This window comes from Parasteatoda tepidariorum, chromosome 1, assembly GCF_982258835.1.
Source record: "Parasteatoda tepidariorum strain Cologne lab strain chromosome 1, Ptep-v5.0, whole genome shotgun sequence".
NCBI classification, from domain to species: domain Eukaryota; kingdom Metazoa; phylum Arthropoda; class Arachnida; order Araneae; family Theridiidae; genus Parasteatoda; species Parasteatoda tepidariorum.
In genome coordinates, this window is record NC_141755.1 from 111,099,049 (window position 1) to 111,125,968 (window position 26,920).

General features: G+C 24.5%; 1 long non-coding RNA gene across 3 annotated transcripts; it reads right to left on the reverse strand.

The window, feature by feature from the left end:
- Nucleotides 1-2,477: 2,477 nt before the first annotated feature.
- On the reverse strand, nt 2,478-26,918 carry LOC122272442 (uncharacterized). 3 transcript variants are annotated; one of them, XR_015428820.1, is made up of 7 exons: nt 26,779-26,918; nt 26,367-26,577; nt 24,461-24,576; nt 21,712-21,806; nt 9,695-9,817; nt 8,186-8,227; nt 2,478-5,390 (listed from the first exon to the last, which is right to left on the reverse strand). It is a non-coding gene; the product is annotated as an uncharacterized LOC122272442 (long non-coding RNA). The 3 variants fall into 3 exon arrangements; XR_015428819.1 differs by having other exon boundaries at nt 26,650-26,801; XR_015428818.1 differs by lacking the exon at nt 26,779-26,918 and having other exon boundaries at nt 26,367-26,772.
- Between the last annotated feature and the right edge of the window lie 2 nt (nt 26,919-26,920).

The window sequence follows — 26,920 nt, forward strand, 5'->3', positions numbered from 1 at the left end:
ATGCAACAATTAAACAGTGTGACGACTTTTATTAAACTTAAAAAAAAAAAAAAAAAAAAAAGATATAGGGTGCTTTGTTGCTTACACGAACTTTAATTATCCGCTTTACGGGTTTGAAGTCAAAAGGCACAAAAAAATGTACTTATAGTAGATTTTTGTCCTGTGTTTCATCTTCATTCTAAATATAAAAAAAATTATTATAAAATTGAACATAATAAAGTGAATATCGTCATGTCCAAGAGAAATGTTTTTGCATCACTCTAAGGGTGTTTTTAATTCATTTATGTTCGGTGGTGCATTGCATTCATCCAGAGGTTGTAATGGGCTATTTAAAAAAAAACATTTTTCAATTACAGAATCTGAATTTATAATTTGATGTCATTTTGTTGACACATTATATTTAGGAGGCCTTTAAGGTTTAGCTGCAAATGTTTCTTGCTCGAGTCTTTTTAAAAGAAATTAAATTTTCAAGTGTTGGTGCGCAAAGAAACTCTCTTCTGCCTGTTTTGACCCACTTCTTCAGAGGTATTTTTATTTCGTTAAATGCAACAGTTGTTAAGATGTGACAAGTTTGGTTAAGATGGCTAGGATCACGCTTCATTTTTTTTTTTTTTTACTTGCATGTTCTTAAAAGAGGGAAATTTATTCTATAAATACATCTTTGCGTGTTATCAACGAAAGCATACTTTTTGTGTACATCGAATACTTACAATAAGTAAATAAATTTTAAAAGCTATCTCATTTTATAACCTTCTTTTTCAATTTATGCATCAACAAAACTAAAAATTTAATAAGTCTTTGAAATGTGAATACATTTCAGTATTAAACTATCTTATTTTAGATGTAAATAAATTCTTATTTTTTTCAGATTTATAAACTCATTTTTTGCTCTTGGAGAGGTATAAAGAGGCATAATTTTGCTTCATATATTGCTGTTTGAAAAATAGTTATTTATCTATTCGCTACTGTGTCTAGTATTTCTTTCAATAATTAAGTACACTGTAAAAAAAACTCGGTAAATGTTTATCCAATCTTTGGTGCAAAGTTTCTAATTGCACCATAAATTGGTTAAATGAAGGTTGCACCATAAATCGGTAAATATGATCGAGAAATACATTCATGGCGCAATCGATTGCATCTAACTTTTGTACAATGAGAGGCACAAGCTTTAACTGTGACTGATAACTTATTTTGTAACTGCTGACTAATGGACGATTCGAAGCTTGCTATCATCTCATGCAAGTTGTCTTTAAAATTGTTTCCGCTGTTAAGTAAACTTTTCTTATTTATTTGCATTAATTACAGTTAATTTCTTTCATATCATCGTTCGTTGTCTGTTCTGATTTTCAAATTTCTTTAAGGAAACTATATTCGTTGTATGAATAATTAAATGTTTTAAAATCTATACTAGCTCTTTTTCAGTAAATAAGGAGATACATCCATTTTATGCGCACAGAAAGTGAAATACCAGTGACAAATAAACGGTAAATACGGTGTGGCGAAACTACCACTACGATTATTAAACATCAATTCACTAGTATATAAGACATGCTAACTTGATTCTATATTGAGGTATTATTTTATATTGAAATATTTCGTAATTAAAAATCTGTAAAATTCAAGAAGAAAACTAATTTCCATAGAATAAATACTTATTTGTTAATAAATTATGTTGTTAAACTATATTATTATTATAAGCTTCATTGATTATTCTTTGATTATTATTTCAAACACCAAGACAATAAATTAACAAATAGTCTACGTTGTATTTGAAACATTTAAATCTGGTTGCATTTTTAAAAAAGGTACTATTTTATTCATTTAAACTAATTATTCCCTTCATTTATTAAAGTCTTTGCTTTATATTGTTTAATATTGATATTAAATGATTAAATTCAAAATTACCATTTCTAAGTATAACATTTTGTAACTTCATAAATTTTAAAGTTTGTTTCAAATATCAGACCTATATTTTTTAGAAATATTGCATATGATAAATCTTACTTTAAAGTAATGTAGTTCTTTTAAAAAAAATTCTTTGAATTTTTATAATTAAACAAAAAACTATACTAAAAATTTCACTCTAAAAAATTTTTTTTGAAAAATAAGCAAATAAAAAAATGCAAAGAGGATATCATTTCTCAATGCCTTAAAAAATTACTATTTCTGAAAATTTTTTTTAAAACTAGTTTGAATTAAACTAATGTATATGATATTTTTAAAATATATTTTTAGTTCTGCAAATATCCCTAAATAAATTTAATTGCATATCCCTAAATAAATTTAACGTTGTTTTGTTGGACTTGAATGTGATTTACTTTAAATAAAGAAAATCGAAGGTTATTTGGAGAAACTGTTTCAGTGATTTTGTATTAAGAAAACCTCCAAACACAATTGATCATGAAAAATATAGAAAAAATTAAATAAAATAAATGAAAAAGATGAAGAAAAACCATGCATATTAAAATTAAAAATTTTATTAAAAATTATAATTTATTTGCAACAAGAACAAGAAAAATATAGAACATAGTGAATCATTAAATGTTTAACAAATATAAATGCAAGAATGGAAAAAATTAATCAGTAAGGATTGAAAAAAGTTGTAACAAAAAATTGTTTAAATTAATGCTCAGAATGTTGGAGGTTAAAACAAATTATAGTCAAGGAGTGGCTCTAAAAGTTTTTTTTTTTTTTTACTTAAATTAAAGGCTTATTTTTAAGTTGGTAAAAGACAAAGTACAAGTTTTAAAATCAAAAATGCTGCAAATATCTGGTGTAAATACATATAACTTTATAGCATAAAAGGATTTTGTATGTATCTAAATTCTCAATAAATTTTTGCTGACTGGGTTCATTCCTAGGCTGGTGTGGAGCCGGACCAGTAGCCAAGCTTTGGGCTATATGGTAAAGGGTCCATATAGCCCAAGCTATATGGACCTAGGCACATGTCCAAAGCTTGGAGAAAAGAAAAAAAAAAGCATAAAAGGGTAAGAGCATTTAAACATAACATACCAAAATGGTTACAACAGCTTAAGAAATATTTCCTAAATATTTACAATACTAAAGTTAATTATTAAAATATTAAGAATTTTCTAATTGTAAATAATAATAATAAAAAAAAAACAGTTCAATAAATAAATTACACAGAAAAAAGAAATAAAGGATTTTAACTCTATTAAGCAAGATATAAAAAAAAATTAAGCATTGCTTCAGAAGATAGACAATTTTTAAACTTAAAAATAAAAAGAAAGGAGAGTTAGAAAACAGAGCCATTAAATACAAAAAAAATTTTTTCAAATGAAAGTACACAATATTCGAAACAAAAAGGATTATAAAATGTTCAATAGTTAATTATATACAAAAATTAAATACAATTCTTCCTTAAAGTATTACAAGCAATCCTGTTCAGAAGGTTTGATCTGTATTATTTGATACTAGTTTATAATATTTTCATACTTCTTCAATGCAGTTAGCTAAGATAATTAAGTACTTCAAAATACAAAACTAATTTTAATTAAATAGAAGAGAATAGTATATTTTATATGATAAAAACATGTGAAGTCAAATGTAATCTTAATAATGTTCAGAATGGTGATATTAACAATTATGTGACCGAAACAAACCTAGTTTTATTGATGCTTAAATAAGAAAATCTAATAGCTGTAAGTACATAGAAGTCATATAATGTGATAAAAATACAAAGAGAACAAGGAAAGAAAAACAAATTAAAAGAGTAGAAAAACTGCCAAAAATAATTATATTTATTTTAAAAATTCTTTTAACTTTGTTTTAATAATTTAAAAAAAATTAAAAATCAAGAAAACAAAATATTTAAGTCGTATAAACTCCCTGTCAGCTCACATGATTATATCCATAAATTAGAGTACTTTTTAATATCGTATTAATATAGCAAAATACATTAAAACATATCTTGTTTTGGCTATATTAATATAATATAAAAAGCACTCTAATTTATGGACATATTCCTATGTGCTGACGGGTAGTTCATATCACTTAATTTGTTTTCTTGCTATTGAATTTTTTTTTAAATAATTTTTAAAATATATTTAATTATTCTTGGTAGTTTTTTTTTTGTCTCTCTCTCTCTATATATATATAAAGCATAATAAGTAAATACAAAATGGACAACAACAAAAAAAGAGAGAAAAACAAAGGAAATTAAGAAAATCAATAGGTTTCAATACTGTGCATAAGCTGCAAGCATATAGAACTCATAAAATAAGATCAAAATACAACATAAAATAAGATCAAAATACAATACAAATCAACCAGATATAATTGTGTGCAGTGATGAAAAGATTATATATATATATATATATTTTCCAGATTTCTATTAATTTCTTTTAATAATTTTCTTTTTTCATTATTCTGTAATTTTTTCCATGTCTTCTCTTCATTTTGAACTTATATAAGTGTGAAATATATAATACCAAAATTTGTAAAAAACTTACTTCTCCAAAAATTTAAGTCTAGTATATGAAAAAGAAAAAACAATTCTATACTGGACATATGTATATGCCCTTTTATTGCATTATAACTTGAAATTTAGAAGAATGCCAACATCCAGAAATAGTCTCAAAGCCATTTTTCACCAGTTACAGAGAAAATTTTCTGAGTTACAACATTAAATTCAAATCAAATAAGAATTAATTTAATTATTAAAATATTTATAAAATCTTAATACATTTCTTAAAATAGCTTTAATATTTAAACTGATATGGGTGAATAACAAATGGGTAATGTTGAATGCATAATCCATAAGCAAAACTAGTTATTCCTCTTCAACGTTTTCATTTATTTCCACTTGAATTGAAATCAGAGGAAGTTTTTTTTTTCTCCTTTTTTTACCGTCAAAATGAAATTTTAACTATTATTATAAACTTTAATACAAATTTCAAGTAGTCAGCTGGATAAATTACTTAAAAAATGTAATTTTTTCTACCCATAAAATTTAGCAGAAAAATTCAATATAATTTAAACAAGTTTTGCAATCGAATGACTCATATAGAAGAAAGAAATCTTATTTTTGGATAAATTAGTTATTTGTATTAAATTTTTTAAGAAGTTTGATGAAAAAGTGTTTTTGGAAAGCACCGAATTAAAAATGGGGTAGCAAACAATAAAATATTTAAACACAGAAATGGTTGAAAAGAGAGAAGTCTGTAGCAAGATTTTAAAATAAGGTGTTCAATCATTTTTCAATTATTTTCGATACAAAGTGTTGTTACAAATTCCCGTCTTCTCTCGGAAGACGTAAATTTCTTCTTCAATCCCAACTACTATGTTGGTAACCCAAGCAGGGAATTTTCTTTTTTGTGTTTGCTTCAATCAGTAACCACTAATGGCAGGGGCCATTTCTTCCTGCATTTCTGAAAAATTTAAGAAAAATAAAATAAAACAATCAAGAAAATATTACATTTGTGTGACAATATAAAAACAATTACATTTCATATCAGTTACGTTTCAAATACAGAGAGAAAATAGTAAAAAAGTAGCATATTTCAATCTCAATCTGTTTACACTTAAAAATAGTTAAAATAATTTAAAATGCTTCAATAAAGCCTTAAAAAATTCTCAAATTATGCTGTATTTTAGACTTTTCCCAGACCATAACTTTTAATTATTTGTGATCAATGACAAGCATACACTCTGTTTTTAAATGGTGGACATTCTGACAAAGAAAAGAAAATGTTTTGATTATATCACATTTGCACAATCCATAACACATTTTACTTATAACTAATGAGTAAAATGACACTCAAATGAATACTTATAAAAATATGGGGGAAATATTTTTGTGCTTTATCTATTATAAAGTTAATCTAACATACTGTGAGATAAGCTCAGATTTAATGTTATGTAAAAAAGAAAATTTAAGATGTATAATATGCATTTAAATATAAAATCATATATGGCATTGAATTCCATTTATTTGAAGAAATTAAACATATTCCTATTTATTGATTTCTTTAAAACACAATGGAAGTTTATTTAAGTTACAGACAAAACTAAACATAAGTTTTGTAAACCCCCTCTTAATAAAAAAAAAAAAACATTTTGGGTTTCTTCAAAACACAAAGGGTCTAATTTTTATACTCTTTTAAGCTTCCTGTTATAACATTAATCAAAAAGGTACTTTATGCATTTTCATTTGTGACATATTAATATCCAGTAATGTACAGCATATAAATTTATAATTGTTTTATTAGAGTACCCATCTAACTTTATTCTTTCATTGTTAGTAATTACTAACTAATGGGCAATTCCATGATGCAAAGGACAACATAATTAGAAGAAAAACATTTAACAGCAACCCTTCATTAACGAATCTCTTAGCTTTTATTTACTTAAGATATGAAATCAAAAAAATTTTGCAGTAATAATAATCAAAATTTTAATATCTGTACATTATCTGTCAGTAATCTGTAACATTAGTCACAGAGCTTTATCTCGATTTGCCACTTTCTCTACATTTTTATATGTCAATTCAAGTAAACTTTCAATATTTCTAGCTAATTTGAACTTCTTTTTTTAAATAAATTTAAAAAAATAATCTCATTATTGCTTATAAAAGGAGAATTAAGGGAGGAGAGAAGGAAGCATTTCAGATAATTAAAAAAAAGTATTTATCAATAAAAAGAATGTTTAAAAAATATGAAAACTTAGCAAAAACCTATATCAGTCGATATAAAACTAACCTATTATAAAAACGTTTTTTGCATTTTTAAAAAAAATTTAAGCAATTTTTTACGAAATTCTGTGTGTTTTTTTTAACTATAAATATAAAACTTTAAGTAGCAATTCCATTTGCAGTGCCGGGATAAGGACAATTATTCTTGCACCCCCCCCCCCCCAGATGCATTTAGCCTTGGAAACAAATAATATCATGCTGATATTAACATTCCATTTGTAACTAAAAAATGAAAGGCACCAGAATGAAAAATTTCTACTAAGTTATAATATCTATCTAATGGGGATTGTGCTGCTTAAATTCAAAGCAAAAGTTGTTGACTAGTTGAAAATATTTTGAAAGACCATAACCCAGTAAATTAAAAGTCACACTTTTTCATGTTATTTCATATATTAATATTAAACAACTATAAAATAATTTTAAAAATCATGTTTAAAAAAATTTATATAATGTATCATATTTTTTAAAATTTAATAAAATTTCAAAAATAATAAAAAGTGTAAAATTTCAGGCGTAATGCAATGTCTTAAAAAATAACAAAATTTAAAATCATACGAAATATAATTAAAAAAAAACTATTTAACTATACATAATTTGAATACCATATTTTAAGTTCAGGGTTTTAAAAGTTTTTATTATCCCTCCACTCTGGTTCAGAAAGGTCTAATTTTTAAAATTAAGAGCTTTGGTATACAAGTAAAAACATATAAAAGCTGTATTTTTAATTCCATTAAAAAATAACAGTCAACAAATGATCAAAATAGAAAATTTTGTTTACAGTTAAAATTGATATTATTCTCTAAACAGTTTAAATTGACATTCTTTTACTCAAAACCTTTTTCTATATGCAATTCTAATGCTATATTGTAAATGTTTTCTTTCATCAAAAAATTACAGCCTTGAAATTTTTTTTTATGAACTTTTACTTTAGACATGGAATATAACAAGGGGTAAAAATATAGCCCCTTGGTTCAAAAATGTTCAGTATTACTGAAACACACAAAAGCAATAAATAAAACCAGGTATGATCAAAAATTCAAAGTGACTGTTTTTATTTTTCACTGCCAACATATTTAAAACATAAAATATTTTATAGAAAACTTTTGCATTAAGAGTCCAGGAAAAATTCAACTTCAAAAATAACTATAACGAACAAAACTGCAAAATAATTATAACAATAAAATCTACAAAGTATTATAATTTCATGCAATAGAATCAAGCTGAATTTAAATTAAAAATAAATATTTGGATTGCAACTATTAAATAAACAAACACAGGAAATAACAAAAACTAGAATAACAAAATTAAGCATTATATTTTCAAAGAAGAAATAAAAAGTAAACTTTATTTATGTTATTTCAAACAAAATATGAAAACTTTATCGAAATCTCTATAAAAAATACTTTAAATTTAAAATAGTTTTTATTAAGACAACAATACCTTAAAATAATACCTAAAAATGCAGATATTTACCATTCAATGACTGAGAGCCTATAACATCCCTGTTTGAGTCCCCTATAAAATAAATTTACAAAAGTGAAAGATAATCTCCTAAATTTACAAAATGCAAATGGCTGATCACATTAAATGAATACATAAACACAATGGGACCCTTATGAATATCAGATATAGAATTACAACATTTAAAAATAAAGTAAAAAAAATAATTTTTTCCCAAAAATTAAAAGTAATTATTTCATTTTTTACAAGCAATATTTTTTTAAATTTGATTTCTAATTTAAATGCCAAAGAGTGTCATTTGTAAAAAATGATTAAATATTTGAAATGGTCTAGGTAGAAATTTATTATCCTTAATATTATTTAATTAATTTCACATAAAATGCATCCAGAATAAATCTTGAATGACTAAAAAAGATTGTGATCAACTGAGGTGCAAGAAAAAGGTAAGTCCTGATTTATAAACTTTAACTAAAATAAACAACTAGATAAAACAATAGGTTTCTTTAATCATAAACTGAAAAGGGGTAGTTTAACATTTGTGTCCAGTTCCAGAACTAATCTAATATTCACAGTCAAAAATAAATTAAAAAATTCTTAGAAAAATTAGTGCCCTAAATTCAAAAAAGTTTTGATTGAAAAACACAGCATAATACAAAGAGATAAATGACAGTAAATTAAAATCTTGGTTGATATATAGAACACATAATAAAAATATGCACAGGTTAGATATGAATTATGGCTTTTATATACATATTTACACACACACAGAGTGGAACCCTAATTTTAGGTTTTCCATCGGACCAGCACTAAAAAAAGCGTGAAGTGCGATAATGCAAAATCACCTTAAAAATTAAATTAAATATTATTTTTGACTGAGAAGAGAAAAAATTGACATAAATTGAAGAATTAAAATAGACATAGATAAAGGAGCTTATGTAGTTGGACAGCTGACATGGCTGATTTATCTTTTATAGTGATTACACACTATGATTACATACTTTAATTTTGCTGATGTTTAAAATTTTTGGAAATTCTCTGCAGTTTTCCAGTTTTTTATGACTTTTTTAATTCCCTGTATTCTACAGGTTTTCCAGATGCTGTGGCAACCATGATGAAAGTATTTTCATAAAAACTTTTGATACTAATTCATACTAAAATTGAAACTGTTGTTAAAACAAGATACAATAAATAATATTTTTAGAATTACAATTCAACAAAATTGTGGAAAATTATTTATAAATATATATTTTAAATACTATTTTCTCAGTGAGTGAGCCTTGTTATAAACAGTTTAAAATTATTATTTTCTTTTTAAATTTAGTTAAATTAACACATATATATTAAATTAATGATGCTTATCAATGCAGAAAGACTTTCTCTAAGACTATAATGAAGAATAAAAATCAAAAAGCCAATTAAGTTACTGATAAAAACCTGAAAAAGATTAGTGGCATCTTTTGACACCAACACAATCATTTATAGCCTGTAAACTGTGAAAACAATAATAGAAAACAAACTTGCCTGCAGTATCTTAATCAAAGTGTGCCATCCATCCACAACCATCTTCAGATCCAGAAACTGCGACAGAATCTGTGTCATTGAGGAAACTTCCTATCTTTTACCTCTCATTTTTGGCCTGCGTGCCTAATTAAAAATGATACTCATTTATAATAATGGAAAAGAACTTTAACTAAAAAAAAACAAGTAAAAAAGTAATTTCTATGTAATAATTGGTACCACTATTAATCACAGTTGGTCAAGTTAAGATTTCCTACACCTAACATAGTTCGTGAGTTGCAATAAGCAGCTTTGAACTTAGCAGGATTGCAACTCAAATCTAGAAAAAAAGTTCCCTGTATTTTTCTTGCATTATACACAATATATTAAGATGAAACATAGACTCACTATGCAAATGTGTGCGCTATATTAGGATAACTAATACTAGTTTTAATTGCAGGAAAAACTTAAGAAGCAAATAAGAAACAGTTCAACATACATAAAAAAATAATAATACAGCAAATGAAATAGTATAGTATGACTGAACTATCTAATATCCCATAGATTACACTTTAAGAGGTCAACATTTTGTAAAAGAAGAAAATAGGAAATAAATATTCCCTGCATTTTTCCAGTTTATAAGGAAAAATACAAAATTCCCTGTTATTTTAGATTATTTTCCTGTATTTTCCCAGTGGAGCAGCAACCTTGATTAGGCAAAATTGGGATGAAATTTTTCCCAAATCCTGCTTTCCTCCATTGAAGATTTTCAGTTGCACTTCAATTTTGCTTTGTTATTTTAATTTTTTTTTTGTGAAGCATCTAATTTTATTTCTATTGACATGATTGGCCCATTTAATTTAGATTCGAAAGACAGTATCAGTTGAAGGAGTTTCTTTGTTGAAATGACAGCAGTATTTAATACATTATGCTTAATTTTTTTAGCCGCCCTCTCCCCAACCAAGAGACACAACTATGCCAAAGTTGCATAAATTATTTATCAGCTAGCTCAGATCTTTTAATGAAATGCCAAGTAAAGCTATCACACTTTTTTGAGATTCCACTAGATGAAGTTAATGACTATGAGGTAAATATTTATTTAGTTTCTTTTTAGTAAACTTTAGCTCTCAATCAATCAGGCACAGAAAATGTTACCCTACTTAAATATAAGGATTTAGGATAAAATTATTTTAATTTTGCTTTAGCTGGGTTTTAAATTTTAAAGCATATGGTGAATTTGTAACTAAAATGAAGAACTTTGTAGAACAGCACATATTTTAAAAACAAATTATCCCTTTTGAGAGAATGTCCCTAAAAGAAATAATTAGAAAATATGGTTTTTCACTCTTTACAGAAATACAAGTTGACAATTAGTGCACTGAAGTGTTTTGCTATTGTGTTAGAAATCTATTTAAATGTGGAAGGGAGGAAAAAAATAGGTATGTGCAGTTTCTCAATTTTTACAAAAATATAAGCTGAAAATTAGTGTACAGAAGGGTTTGACTATAGAGTTAGTGCAAAAAAAAAAAAAAAATTGTTCATTTTTTTTATTGAAATATAAGGTGACAATTAATTAGGTTTATTGAAATCTTTTGGTAAGTTCAAAAATAGAAAGAAAGAAAAACTTACAAGATGTATACAGCCTACAGCATACATAAAATCTTGTTAATTCTTGACTGCAAGTTTATTTAAAATAAATTCTGCTACCATGATTGTTATTTTTCCTTCAATAAACATTTTTATTACGATACAGGCACTCCTGCTAAAGCCAGTATATTGGCAAAGGGATATGGCAAGTTAAGGCTTAATAGTAGTATAATGATGTAAGTGTAACAGCTTTAAAATTGTTTCAGGTATTATGAAAGCTGTATATTCCACAAATATTTAATTTGTTTTCTAATATATTTTCATTTATTTTTCTTTTAATACATAGTAATAAAAACCAAATAAAAAATGTTAATACATTCCTTTTATTGAATATAGTTAATAAAGGTTAAAATGATTGCTAAAAACAGATAAGTATTCTTGATTTTTTACTTAAAAGAGCAAGGAGGGTTTGGTCTTTAACAATCCAGTATCATAAACTGTCAAAAACTGTTTAAAATTGTTAAAAACTAATGATGATAGTTACAATGTAAGTTTCAGTAATATATTTATAATATTTATTAAAATACAGTTATACACTAAAGAATAAACATATGCTAATATATAATAATATAACTAAATATATTAAATGAATAATAATGTCAATGTAGAAAGTGTAGTTTTGAGCATAAACAAAATTTCAGCTTATCTTCACATTCCTTTTATTATTTTATAAGAAAATTTTCTCTTCTAAAGATTTTTTGAAATCTTTACGTTGAGTTATTATTATTTTAATCTTTATATTATTGAAATCAAAATGTTCTATTTCATTTTTATAATTTGCAGCATTTTGTTTTATCAACTGCACAATATTAATGAAAGTGGAATAAATCCAAATTATAACATTGAATCAGTTTCAAAACAGAATTGACAGAATCAGAAAAAAAAACTGATAAAAGTATACATTTTTTTTATTTTGTAATTAGTAATTTAACTTTTAAACTTAAGAGTTTCAAATCACCCTATTTTATTATATGTAAAGGAATGATGACATAAATAATTGTTAGAATGTTTAAAGTACTTTTACAGCATAAATATACATATTTATTAGAAACAAACATAAATAAGTACAAACAAACAACAATTAGTACAAACAAACAACAATTAGTACAAACAAACAACAATTAGTACAAACATAAATATATATATTTATTAGGTACAATTAAAAATAATAAAACAATTTTTAGTCACAAAATCAGAAAAAATGTTAATATAAGTGTTAATACAAGGGAGAAATATAAGTGAAAAAAAACAAAAAATACACACTTAATGACAGTTTGCTTTATATTTAACTAGAAAATTATACAACATTTAAACTAATAGATTTTTTATGCTTTTCTGGAATAAAATTAAAATAATTAGTTCATTCTAACTCATGTGTATTCACACTTTGAAAAAACTGTAAAAATATTCATAGGAAGAAAAAAAAAAGAAGTTCTGAAGCTATTTATCATGAACTAGCTGAATACCCATTTTTTGTACAGAGTGAAATAAAGTAAGCCATCACTTTATCAGTATTGAAACAGTCTATTGATTGAGTAAATTCACTTGACTAGTCATTATTTCAATTATATTCTACATAATGTTCTTATGCAGCTTTTTCAATGAAGCATTATGCAGCATTTTCAAGAAAAACATATTTCATGTGATCTATGATTTTCATTAAACCAGGCATAGAGGCATACATATGTTATTAGTAGGTCTTAGGAATTATGGTCTCTGGTTAGCAGTGGCGATCAACAAATTTTGAGTGATTATATTTTCAGCTTTTCAATTACGATCAATCATTTTTAGTAAAAAAATTATGTAAAAAAAAGTTTTTCATCTGAATTACAACGTAGTTTATTTAGTTCTCTTTACACTGACACACATTCCTCGAACTTGTAATTCTGAATTTTGTTATAATATTCTGTTAAAAAAATACAGGGTATTTGCTACATTTTTGATTTTCAAATTCATGACTTTTCATAACTTTCCATGACTAATTCCAATAATTTTTCATGACTTAACGAGGTTACTATTTTCTCCAACAAAAACACAAATATAAATTTAAAAAAGCATTATAATAACATTAATTGAAATGATAGGTATAACCAAACCTGTTATACTCTGCATCTTCTTGTTTAAAGATTTTAAATTTAAAAAACAGAGTAAAGGAAGATTTGAAGCAATAAAATAGCTGAAAAAAATACAGAAACATATGATTTTTTTTCTTCTGCAGAATTATATTCTAAAGATACTTTTCTTGTTCATTGGAAAGGAAAGAAACTCCTGGTTTTTCTGTTCTCATTTCAAATAAAAAAAATTTGCTATTGACTGGCTTGTTTCAGCTAATTTGAAATTGATATAATTAAAAAAAAAATTCTGAAATCACAGAAGCTTAAAGGATAATTCGCTCGAGAAATGCTGTTTCTTTTTTTCATTTTTTGAAAAAACACCATAATTTTTAAAGAACATGATAAAAACATTTTATATTTTAATAAAATATGACTGTGAGTGAGGATTTTGTAACAAATTCAGATGTTTGGAACACAATGATATTCGGAGCATATTTGAAAAAATTGATTTTTCGGCGACTTAAATCTATGACTTTTCCTAAAAAATAGTTAAAATCATGACAAATTTTGTTCAATACCGAAATTTATGACTTTCTATGATTTCTCATGATTCTCCAGGTGTGCAGATGCCCTGAAAATAGGAATTTAAGAAGTCTGGTTGAAATCCATAAAAATAACTGCACAATTGCGATCAAAAAACCATATGGGTTTATAATTCCCCCATTTTTATTTATGTATTTATTCTCTCAATTTTTATTTATTTATTTTATTTTTATGACACGCTGTCGTAATATTTGTCACAATGATTACCAGACATGAGCTTCACAGTGGATAAGGTACCTCATCATACGCTTTAAAAAACAAAACAAATTTTTTTTTCAAATAATGTATTTTTTGTACGAAAATCATAAATTAATCTTTTCTTTTATTCCTTAACCATCAATGTTTTCTGTTATGTTGTCTTTCTGGCCCGAGTTTTGTGGAACTAAATTTGCTTTGAAGAAGAACAGATACAGTTTGAAGATAATTTACAATATTTATAACTCCTGTGGTCCTTTCTACTATCTTTAAAAAGATTTATTATAATAAAATAAGGTGAAATCCATATTTTTGTCTCAGAAAAGCATAGTACCTGCAACAGCATTTATTATTAAATATGTGTTTCAAGATTTACATATTTTCTTTTTTAAAATTTCATTTCTACTAAAAAAATTCATATTTCTCAAAATACACTTGATACACACTCACTAATAAAAAAAAATGTTTTTAGAATAGATAATGAAGATAGAGTTCACGTAAAAGATTTTCTTCAACTTTTAAAACTTGCATTGTTCGAAAATGATTCAATGTTATAATAAACGTTTCGCGCTAAACTTGACTTTTTCAACTTTTTTCACTATTATTACCTTTGACTCAATACCTCTTCCCTTGGCCATGGGAGGTGTTCATCTGACAAGCTTCATTCGTTTTCACTATCAAGCTTTAAGTTAATTCTTGTGGTAACATAACTACTTCTGGGTGCTACTAAACTAATTGCCCGTAAGACAAAGTTTCAGGAGCATCATTATATTGGCAAGTAATTATTATTGTTTTATTTGATATATTTATATAATCCTTTTATTAATTTTCATTTTTTTATGCTTGTGTTATAGTTTCATCTTAATTTTTTTTATTTTTCAGCCCTCTAATATTTGAGTAAACAGGGGTTTGAGAGGTACCTTTTTTGAGAACATTTAGACATAATTTGAGGAAATTAGAGATTAAATAAAAAAATCAACACAAAAATATTGTACAAAAATTGTCACTTCAAATAAAAATCATTTATGACAAGTAAATTTCTGTATATTTTTCCCCATATAAAAAAGATAATTTTGCTATTGTAAAATTGTGGGCTTAAAATTAAATACAATTTTAATATTTCATAAAAATCATTGTCTATCATTAAATTTCAACTTGAATTTAATAAAAACAAGCATTTATCAATATTAGTACTAAAAGTTATTTTCATTGAGATTATTTTTAACTAGGTCATACAGAATAAAGTTTCACAGAGAAAAAAAAATGTTTCATAAAAAATAAAGGTCTGTTAGAATAAATTTGCAATAGTGCATAAGATGATGTTCAAATGTTTAGAATAATGCTCGAATTTTGACTTTCTGTAAAGTTTACAAAGGGAAGCAATGATTGTTTCATTTAAAAAAACTCAGCTAAAAAAAAAAGAAGCTTGCTTTGATATTGACCAGTTAAGTTTACCACATTGCAGTATCTGACCAAACATGTGCTACCTTTTCATAAAAGACATCTGGCAAAAAAAGCTCCTCTTTTACCTAGATTGCAATGAGAAAAGGGTTTGCGTGAGAAAGTATTTTGTGAAACTACCGTTTTTCCTAAAGTTGAATTTGTGAAGGTACCACCAAACGTTAGTAAATATACCCTGGACAGACCCCTTGTAAATCACTAAGGGAATTTTTGTATAGGTACCTTTTTGCACTAGTTACGATTGAAAATGTGTCCTAATTTGTTAAAATCTGGGTAGAGGTTTGCCCAGACATGGCTAAATTAATGTGATATCAAATAATTAATGTTAGGTAACATCCTTTTTTGTCCAAGGAAAATTAATTAAAAATCTTTAACTCATTTATTCAAATCAAAACATTTGTTAATATGTAAATATCTCAAAGTAACATTGCCTGTTGTGTTTTTAATTAGAAGTATAAATTGATTTAATAATTTTCTTAAATAAAACAGCTTATTAAAGAAAATTAGAATTGAAAATTATTTTATTAAACTTAAGATTAAGGAATTTTTTTTTAAAAAAGTATATGCATGTTTTTCATTATTATTATTTCAAGAAATCATTATCTTTCAAAATCTTTTTTAAAAAAAATTAATGCCTTATATTTTTAAACTGAACTTATAATAAGTAATAAAAGTACGGGTAAATGTACAATAAATGTAAATATAAATAGCCTCATGCTAAATTATAGATCAATATTGATAGTTCTAATTTTAACCAAAATACTATATAAAGATGTTTTGACTCTTATTTCTGTTAAACCTGTTCAGTACTAAAGTTATAGAGCTTACAAATTTTAATTAGCTTTTAACATTTTATTATAAACTAAACAAAATTATACAGCCTTTAAATCGTTAATAAATTTTATGACAAACTACTCTTTATATACAAAATGTACTTTCAGCTGACATAGTTTTTACAACTTCATTATTTTATTTTTGTATTATAATATTTTACAAAATTGGCAAAAAATTATTAATTGAATTTTAAATGTGATATGGAAATCAATAGTATAAATTAAGCATTTTAGGTTTGGTAAATTATTTTTGGCCACTTAAGTAATTGTTTCTCTATTCAAAGATCCTGAAGTTAATTTTTATTCCTATTTTTTGTTTCAAATATATTTACTTAAAAATTCGAATTCTATTTAAAAAATTTTAATTATAGCTCAATTATTTATTGTAAGATTATTTTCATCTATTGGAAATTAAATAAAATCAAATGATTATTAAATTAGTATTTGATATTTTTAATTTTAATATAATTTTATAATAAATTTAAAAAACATTTAAATTAAGGGAGCATTTCAGCAACCTCTTATAACTCCAAAAGTAAATAAATACAAAACATCTGATTATTTTGTATGAAAAGATTCTTTTATTTATGTTTGTTTTCTATGTTTTATAAAGATAAATTAGTTTCTTTTTTGAGTTCATTTTTTTAGGATGATTTTCAAGGATGCTTTAAAACTTCACAGGTGTTGTAAGGTATTTAATTTTTTCTGCTTTTAATATGTATGTACATGTCTTAATCAAAAACAATTAATTTTTAAGTATTTTGTGTATAGCCACACATTTGTATCTTGATTTATGAAAAATATTTTACCTTTAAAAAAGGAAGGCAATTTTTGAAGTATCTTTTCTTAAGAAAAAATAAGGCTAAAAAAAGTGTTTCAATCAGATTTAGTCCCCATTAAAAGACTTGTCACTATACATCCTCAGAATTTTTGTGTTTTCTTTTGAATTTCACTTTAAATTTTGTGAGAGGTAAATTTATATGCAATTAAAGTTTTTTGTTTCTTAGCATGGTGATTATTCGTAATTTTACTAATTTTTACTGTCCATTATAATGCATTTAATAATTTGCTTGATGATCTAATCTATAAAAATTTAATGTTAGTAGATTCAAGTCTGGACTCATGAAATGTGATTGCATGGCAGTAAATAAAATTAAACTGACATATATATTTTCAATTTTAAAATTACAATTTTGAATGATTTTATACTTTTTACAGCATATTTAAATATTTAATGAGAAATTAATTTAAAAGCATTATAAATAAAAGTTTGAATTTAAAGTTGAAAAACTTTTTAAATAGATCTGCAACATAATATTCATTAACATAATATATATTTGTTTTCTAAGACAGTGATTAGAAATAGATGCAGTACAGCTTACATCCACAACATCTAGTGATTTTAACTTCAGTTACACAAACATATTAAAAAATAATATATAATCATCAATACAGGTATCAAAATTGGTTGATTTTATAATAATTTATTTGAATTGCCTGACATACAAGACTAGAAAAAGCCGGGCATACAATTACTATGTTCTAAAATAAACAGTTTTTTATTATTGAACCCACACAATTTTAACATAAAAGAGTGTGAAATATTCAAGGCATTATATTTTTTCAATTTAAAATAATTTATTTTAAATTGAAATTATTGAAATTATTAAAATAATTTAGATATATTTTTTAATTTAATAATAAAAAATCACAGAATGATAAAGACAAATGAAGAAAAACAGTAAATATAAACTAAAATACTAAAGGTATGTTTTAGTACAAACAGTTTGAAGAATAAAGAATAAAATAACTTTTTTATTACTTAATTTAATATAATGAAGCTTTAAATTTAACAATATTCTTATTGACATATTGCAGTGTTATATAAATAAGAAAAAAATATACTTTAGATAATATTAAAAATGTAATTTGTAAATTACAATAAGGAATCTAAGCATACTGGATAAGTACAATACTGATTTATTTACACTGGTGATGGAAACCATTGATACTTTCTTCTGTAGCAAAAGTAGTGCGCTTAACAAGTAGATAAAAATAAACTTTGGAAAAATAAACTCTTTCAATAATTACATTATTTAACTAATTTTAAAAACTACAAGAACATGGAATGTCTATTTTATTTTAAAATTTTTTTAGAGACATTGACTTGATCTTAAATTTGTTATCTTACATCAGGTATAGCAAATTTCTCCCAGTGATGGAAAAAAAAAACCCTCAAAGAAATAGATTTCGTCCATCCTAAGTGGAACAAACTTTTTTCCAAACAGAAATATGAAATATTTAAAGAGTTTTTTTTCTGAACAGTTTATATAATTGCAATTTAGTTTGAATAATAATGTTAAATTTTGTGGTTTTAATAACCTATCATTTTATACATAAGTAAAAACGAAAAGCAGAAAAAAAATCTAAACGTTTTTCATGAATTTCTAATGAAATTAAGGATAGCTAGTTTATCATTGCTATTTTATTTTAAAGAATATATTAAATTGTAATTTTATATTTAAAGAACAATCAAAATAACAAAACTGAATTTACTACTTCTACTAAGGATTTATTAATACTGCTAAGAATTTATTAATACTACTAAATCAACAAATCACATACTGAACATAGATACAATTAAAAGCCCATATTGAATTCTCAATTACAAATAGATTATTTTCATAATTAAATGCTAATTATGAATACTCGAGCCTAATGATAAACTTTATGTTACTATAAATTTAATTTGTTTTAGTTAAAATACCTATTGTTGAGCAATTGCATTAGTCATTTTTATTTTAATCCATTTTATCCAGTTTCTTCCTGTCCTGTAAGAAATAAGTTTCTTCTGAACAAAATGCTGCCATTTAACATAGATGATTTTGTGGCAAATCATTTATACGTAACCTTAAAAAAAATTGTTGATTGTTTATTTGAAATTGTACAAATTCCCAAAAGCAATAAAGCTAAAAATTATAAAGTATGTAAGAAAAAAATTTTTTTTTTCATTTTGTTACAACCAAACTGGGAGTATTTATACGAATAATAGAAAATTCAATTATAAAATTTTTTTCTTAATCTTTATTTTCAAGAAAACAATTTTAGTTTGAAAGAATACTTTTTTTGCAAAATTATAATTCAATAATTAATTAAAATTAAAAAAAATTAACTTCATTTTTTTTTTAAGATTCAGATTTATTTTTTTGTGAATATAAAGCTATTACCAGTTAATGAAATTTGCCGGACAGCTTAATACTGCTGAAGTATTTAATGAATTTTATATTAATTGATTCACACTAATAGCATTCCCTTCATCTTATAAGAACTACATATATATATAATTTTACTTAAAATACCACAATCAACAGACCTGAGATTAACATTAAATTCAACTTCAACAATCTATATTCAGTTTGTTTTCTCTATTACTCAGTATTACTGTTATATACATACACTAAGTTTTTGTAGAAAAGGTCATATAATTAAATTAAATAAGTAAATAATTGATTTAAAGAAAGGAAAGACTTTAGTTAATACCCCTCCCCTAAAAAGTTTTATTTAGGCAAAGTGAAAAACAGACACTGAAAATTTTTCAAAACAAATCCAGTTTTTTTTCTTTTTTTGAGGGGTTAAAAACCCTGATACATACAATTAAATGTAAATGTTTTCGATCATAACTTTCTTTTAAAAAGGCACTATTTCTATATTATTAATTTTATTACGTATATTATTAAATTCTATCACCTATTGTAAGATTTTATTTTTTATGAGATTTATGTTATCCCTATTTTTCTCCCAAGTAAATATGTACTACATAGAAAATTTTATAGATATTTTTACTGTTTTTATTTCTTACAGTTTTTATTAAGAAATAAAAACTACAGTTTTTATTTCTTAAGAATATCTATAAATTTATTTTCCCTTCCAATTGAGACTTTTTATGTTTAATTTATTTTGAAATAATGTAATAAATAACTTGTAAAATAACTATTAACTTGTATTACAATAAACTGAATTGCAATTACATGTTTATAATAAAATAAACTGCTTTAATATTGGATGATAATGCTTTTTTAAGAGTATTTTATATTTTTTTCGCATAGTTGGGAGAGATGTAACTCTACCAAGGCAGATTATTTGATTGTTTTTTCTACTGTGGAAGAAACTTGTCATTTTTAGTTTCTAAGTGGAATTTTTGAGAATTTGTATACAATTAACTTTACAAAGTATGGTACCATAAGAAGCTGTTTACAAAACTTATTTTCTCATAAAATGACTTATTTAAAGAGGTGGCAGAAAAAATTTAATTCAATATACATATAGGGTTGCCACAGACGACTATTTACAACTATTTTTGACCTGAGGCAATTTTTTTTTTTGCCTAAAAAAAGCAACTATTGTCAGGAAAAGGAGACTATTTGGCGACTTTTCTGTACTCCTAGTGATGTTTTTTTTATAGCATAAATTGGGCTGACAACCTACGGGGTAACTTCCTTATTCTACTAAGTTTTTTTTATTTATGATGCATTAGTAAACTATGATTACTTCATTATATTTTTCTGGAAAGTTTTTTCCTAAATGACTGATTATAACATTCCTTTGCAATTACTTTAGTTTCTTAATTGTGCATTATGTTTTTCTAGATACTGATCCTGTATTCCTGATTTAATGCAGAAAACCCTTCATATTTACATTTGAAAAAACAGAACTATTTGTTAAAATAAATATATTTTATTTTCAGTTATGTTTAATATTTTGCAATGAAGCAATTTATTTAAAGAAAATTGGATTTTCTTCAAATTTACATAATAAAAAGCATTGTATTAATTTAGTTATTTCTTTTAATGTGATTTTGATACATAATAGTAGGAGTTATTAAAATTTCTCTTAAAAAGAGGGTTGCAGCTAAACCTAACATCTGTTGTCCCTTAAAAAAAAATGATTGCTATAATTTATTTTTAATAATTTATTATAAATATTTCATATATTTTTAACAATTAATTATAAAAGTTTCATAAGATTGTTAAAACAAAAAGTATCTTGAATAAATTACTGATAATTACATAATTACAGACACATAACTGATTTTAAGACTATTTTTTACTGATAACTGATTTTAAGAACCAAGTTCTTGTAATCAACTTTTTTCTATTATAGTATTTCTCTTCAAATAAATTATAACTATATCTATAAGTATGAGTAACAGGAAATGTATTGAATTATAATGTAGTTCAAAAATACTTACCAAGATAAAAAGTTTCCTCTATCTCAACAATTTACTTCAACTGTTACTTATATGCCAGAATTTGAAAATTTTCAAAGGACCTTTCGCTGACAAAACTGTAAAAATTTACAAAAATGAAAAAATATTTAAGAATGATAGCACACTAAATTTGCAAATAAGAATTTTTCATGCATGATATTTCTGAAATTTAACTCCAATCACCTAATCAGAGAATAGATCTGTTTTAGTTAGTGGTATAAAATATAGTAACTTTGACATCAATATAAATTTATAATTATTTGATGTTTTGTAAAGACTTCTCTAAACATGTATCTTTAGAATCTACCAAAAATGAAAATAAAAAAGTAAACACATTTGGAGTCGTAAATTAATGTTTTAGTGAGGAAAAATTAAGGACTATCAAAATTTTACAATCCATGATATAGGAAGATGGATGTAATAAACAAAACAGGTTTAGTCGCAGGTTGAAAGCATTTCCAATAATCAACTTTTAACTTCTCTTAGAATCAAACCTGTCTTGTTTATTATATCAGTCTTAATGTACTGCGCTTTGTCAGTTTTTAATAGCGTTTTCTCCCGCTTATTCATTAATTATTTATCACCAATGTATTTCCTTTTTTTATATTCATTTTTGATAAAGATTCTAAAAATTTATATTTAGGGTGTTCTTAATAGAACACTCTGTAAATTGGAAAGTAGGTGAACCCAATATAAGCTGGTGTAATATAATATTTGTAATAGCTCATTATCGGTATATATATATATATATATATATATATATATATTACTGATTACATTTTAATATCAAGAGAACAAAAAATTTTTTTTAAATAATATATTTTGAGCTCTGATACAGACAATGATGTCCTAGAATCTTTTGTGTATTTAAAATTTTTAATTTAAAATATAAGAAAAAAAATTTAAGAAATTTAAAAATTTTACTCACTTAACTATAGCATAAATAGTAAAAATACATTAAAACATAATGAGCAAATATTTTTACAGAAGAAAGATTTCAAAAAAAGTATTTTATTCTCTGATACAGACAGAGGAATCATAGAATATTTTGAATCATGTCAAACTAAAAGTAAAAATTATACTAAATTAAACAAAACTTATTTCAAAGTTTAAATTTTTTTTTAACAAATTATGTTTTAATATAGAGAATAAAACTATGTTAAAATGTAACAAGCAATTATTTTTACAAAAGAAAAAAATATGTGAATTAAAATATTTGATACTCTGATACAGATAATGATGTCATAGAATCTTTTGCATCATAGGAAATTGGAAATTTAAAATAGTCAAAAAACAAAATTAATTTAAAAAATTTAATAGTTTTAATCATTATATTATAATATAAAAAGTAAATATACATCATATGTAATAAACAATTATTTTTAAAAAAGATTTTTTTTAAAAAAGCATTTCATGCTCTGATACAGTTTTAAATTAACATATTTCTGCTGTGATGTTGACAAAGATGTCATAAAATATTTTGCATCACATGAAATTTAAAATTATACTCAATAATAACAAAATTTATTTAAACAATGGGAAATTTCTGCTCATTTCATTATAAAATTCAAAGATAGATACAATAAAATGTCATTATTTTTTCAACAGGGAGACAAATAAGGTATTTCATGCTCTAATACAAAGATGTCCTTTGTATCATACATACAAGATTTTATAACAGAAATCGCATCTTAAAAAGAAGAAACTCATTTCATTTTAATGTGTTTCAAAACATAATCATGACTTTACATAATCATGATAAAATAACAAGTTACTGATAAATATAGCAGAAAAAATTGTGAAAATCAAGCTTCTTTTTGTAATTTATGACGACGATCAAAAAATAAATAAATAACTCTTTATTTGAAAGAAGGACAATTAAGCACTTTTTACAAATCCTAATGAAAATAAGCACTTTTAAAGGTTTTTAAAAAACGTAAATCATTGTATAAAAATGCTATGCACCCTGTAGTATTCAAAATATGGCCACCAAAGAATTTTTTATAGAAAGTATTTTTATTAGGAATAAATTTGAAATAACCTTAGTAACCTTTATTTTTAAATAATTCCTTATAAGTAAAACTATACACAAATAGCCAAAAAAGGAGAGGGTAATACTAGACTAAAGCAAAATACAATGTGGATCTAGCACAAATAATGTATTTTCATATTTGAGCTTTATTTATTCACATGTTTTTTTCTCTTAGTCATGCCCAAATAATTTATTATACTTTTTTATAATAAGCATACAAAGAAAATATGCTTAAAAATAAAATTTCCGTCAACTTTAAATTTCAAAGTACTTCCCTAGTGGTGGCTTCACATAAGTTCTGGTCTTTCAAGTCCTACCTTTTTCAGTAGTGATCCATTACATTTAGATATATTTGTTTTATTCTCATTTAAATTTTAATTTGCAACCACTAAATGTTTAAATTTTTTGAAAAAGGTTTAAAAAATATACACTAAAGGTGATAATTTTCAAATACTCTGTACACACATATATAAATACAGAAAATATTTCTTTTGAGCCAAGTTTAAAATTAAACAGTCGCAAACTAACAAATTGTTTGCTATTCTTTGCTACTAATAAAATTAATTTAATTGATTTAACAAAATTTAAAGAAAATAATAATAAAGAAAAGGAAACTGAAAGCAAGATACATAGTATTTAAATTCATTACTTTAATAATTTGTCCATTTAAAACCCAACAGTAAAAGTAAGATAAATCACCTGAATAGGCTCGCAAGACTTGCTAAGACAATCCCAAGCACAAACAGTATTATCAACTGAAACAGATAGTAAAACTAGATTCTTCATTGAACTTTGTAGCATCATCATAACCTAAACTGATGAATTATAGTAAGTGATGAAAAGTATAACTATCTGTCAACATTTAGATCAAATTCACATGCATACTAGGAGAACTTTCAAAATGCTAATATTAGCCTAACTAATAAACAGTAAGGTTTGTTTTTCCAGGCATTATAATCTTTCTTTCTCTCTTTTTTAAGGAATGTTTAATCCAATTACAAGTGTTTTTCTGCCTAAGATTTCATCTTAAAAATGACAAATTGAAAATATACATTTTTTAAGTTGTTTTCTAAGGATTTAATTAACTTTACTTTAATAATTTGAAATAAAATATAAGCTACATTATTACATTTAAGATTATTTAAGAAACACATTTTGCTGAAACTTTATAAAATAAAAACATTAACCTAATTGTACTTATTTCATTTATAAAAAATGGGGGGAAATAATTTAAAAGTGTAAGTAGAAATAAGACAATTGACAGTAAAACATAACTTCCAGAATTTTTTTTTTTTTTTAACATACAAAATGACATTTATGTATAATAATAAAATGAAGATTTTGTGTTCCAGAATTGTTCGTACTAGCGTCCTGAAATTCGAGCAGCGGCTGCACAGGACAATTTTTGCCTCCTTTCCTAAAAATCGTTAGGCATTTTTAATTAGCAGATGAAAAGTTTGTGGCTTATTTCATGTTTTTTTAAAAAGCACCGACTTTTTCATCTGCTTCCTTTGAAACATTTTATAATAAATTCTTACAACACACTTCAGGATAAACTTTGTATAAAATAAACATAATATCCTAAAAATTTACTGGGACTACAACAACTTAATTCTTATGTGTTACACAAAATATTTCATTTTTTACTTTTTTGTCTATGCTCAATTTATACATTTAATTGTCATTAATAGTAGTTCAAATTTAATCTATAATAAATGGTTTAGGCTCACATTTACTCACAAATGCTGAATTCAGAGTCTGTATCAATTAATATGTGTTATAAAGTGAGTGAAGCATCTTTATTTTCTTTTTTATAATATATTATAAATATTCAGTATTCATAAGACTCACTTTCTTTTTAAAGTTAAAAAATAAATAAGAAGAATTTATTTTTTCTTGTGCAATTTGTAGCTAAGCTTTGGATTCTCTAAAGAAATTTATTCAAACATTGTTAAGGCGCCTTGAAATAGCTTTCAGAGTTCTGTTTAATATGTAAAGAACATAGGAAATTAAAACACTTTAAAAAGGTTCAAAATTTAAAAAAAAAAAAAAAACTATTGTTTGAGACTTGCATCTATTGAAATTCTAAGTTATTAGTTGCAAATTCTAAGTTGTTAGTTTCAATTTGAAATTAACAACTTAGAATTTGCACACTATTATTTAAATAGTCGACTAAGATCGTAATTGCCAATATTGAGAGAGCGAGATGATTCCTACACCCTCCCAATAGCTACATCTCTGCCCTTCCTCCCTTCATCTAATTAACATTAAAAAAAAAAAAATAATAATCTTTAAAACTGTTCGAAGAGTTTAATTAAATAGAGAAGACATTTTCAGGCAAATTTTAATCTCACAGAGGTTTTAAAACCAATTTGGCAGAATTTAATTATTTAAATAAACTGTATTTTTTAATGATTAAATTTTTCATCGCAAAAATTTAGAAACAGTATTGCTTCACAAAATTTAGTACAGATTTAAAAAATATTTAAGTATTAACACTTTCCCAAAGTAATGGCTAAGGCTTTGAGACTTGCAGGCATTGAAATGTGGGAAACTATAAAAAGGAAAAAAACAAAAAAAAAAGCACAAAAGAGGACAAACATACCAGCATGACCTTTAAAGTTTCTTACTATTTCAGCAGTACTAACATCCCAATAAAAAATGCTTTTGTCCTTTGCTGCAAGTGATCTATTAGCTGAAGATTAAACTTCTAAGACTTTACATCCAAGTCCTATATAAGTCTTCAAGATCGATGATTTACGAAGAATCCATCAATGATTTATCAGATCCATCGGTTATGCAATAGTTTCCATCAACTAAAAATAAAATAAAAGGGTTTAGCAACAAAAACAAAGAGCATTACAACATAATTAGTTTACAAAACATACAATTAAAGCGGACTGTGCAAACAGAGCCCTGTTCACAAAACTGATTTCTTAAAATATTAGGATGTCCCATTGCTAAAGAAATATATAAATAAATAAAAAGTTTTTAGTTTGAAAAAGTTTTTAGCTAACCAAATTTCAAACTTCCAGATGGATTGATGGGTCTGTATCTCCACTTGCTCTGATCGAAAAAAATACAACATTAAGTTATAGCTTACATAGTACTACAGTTAAAATCTCTGCAATGTGTCAAAAGCTATAAGCTCATAATTTT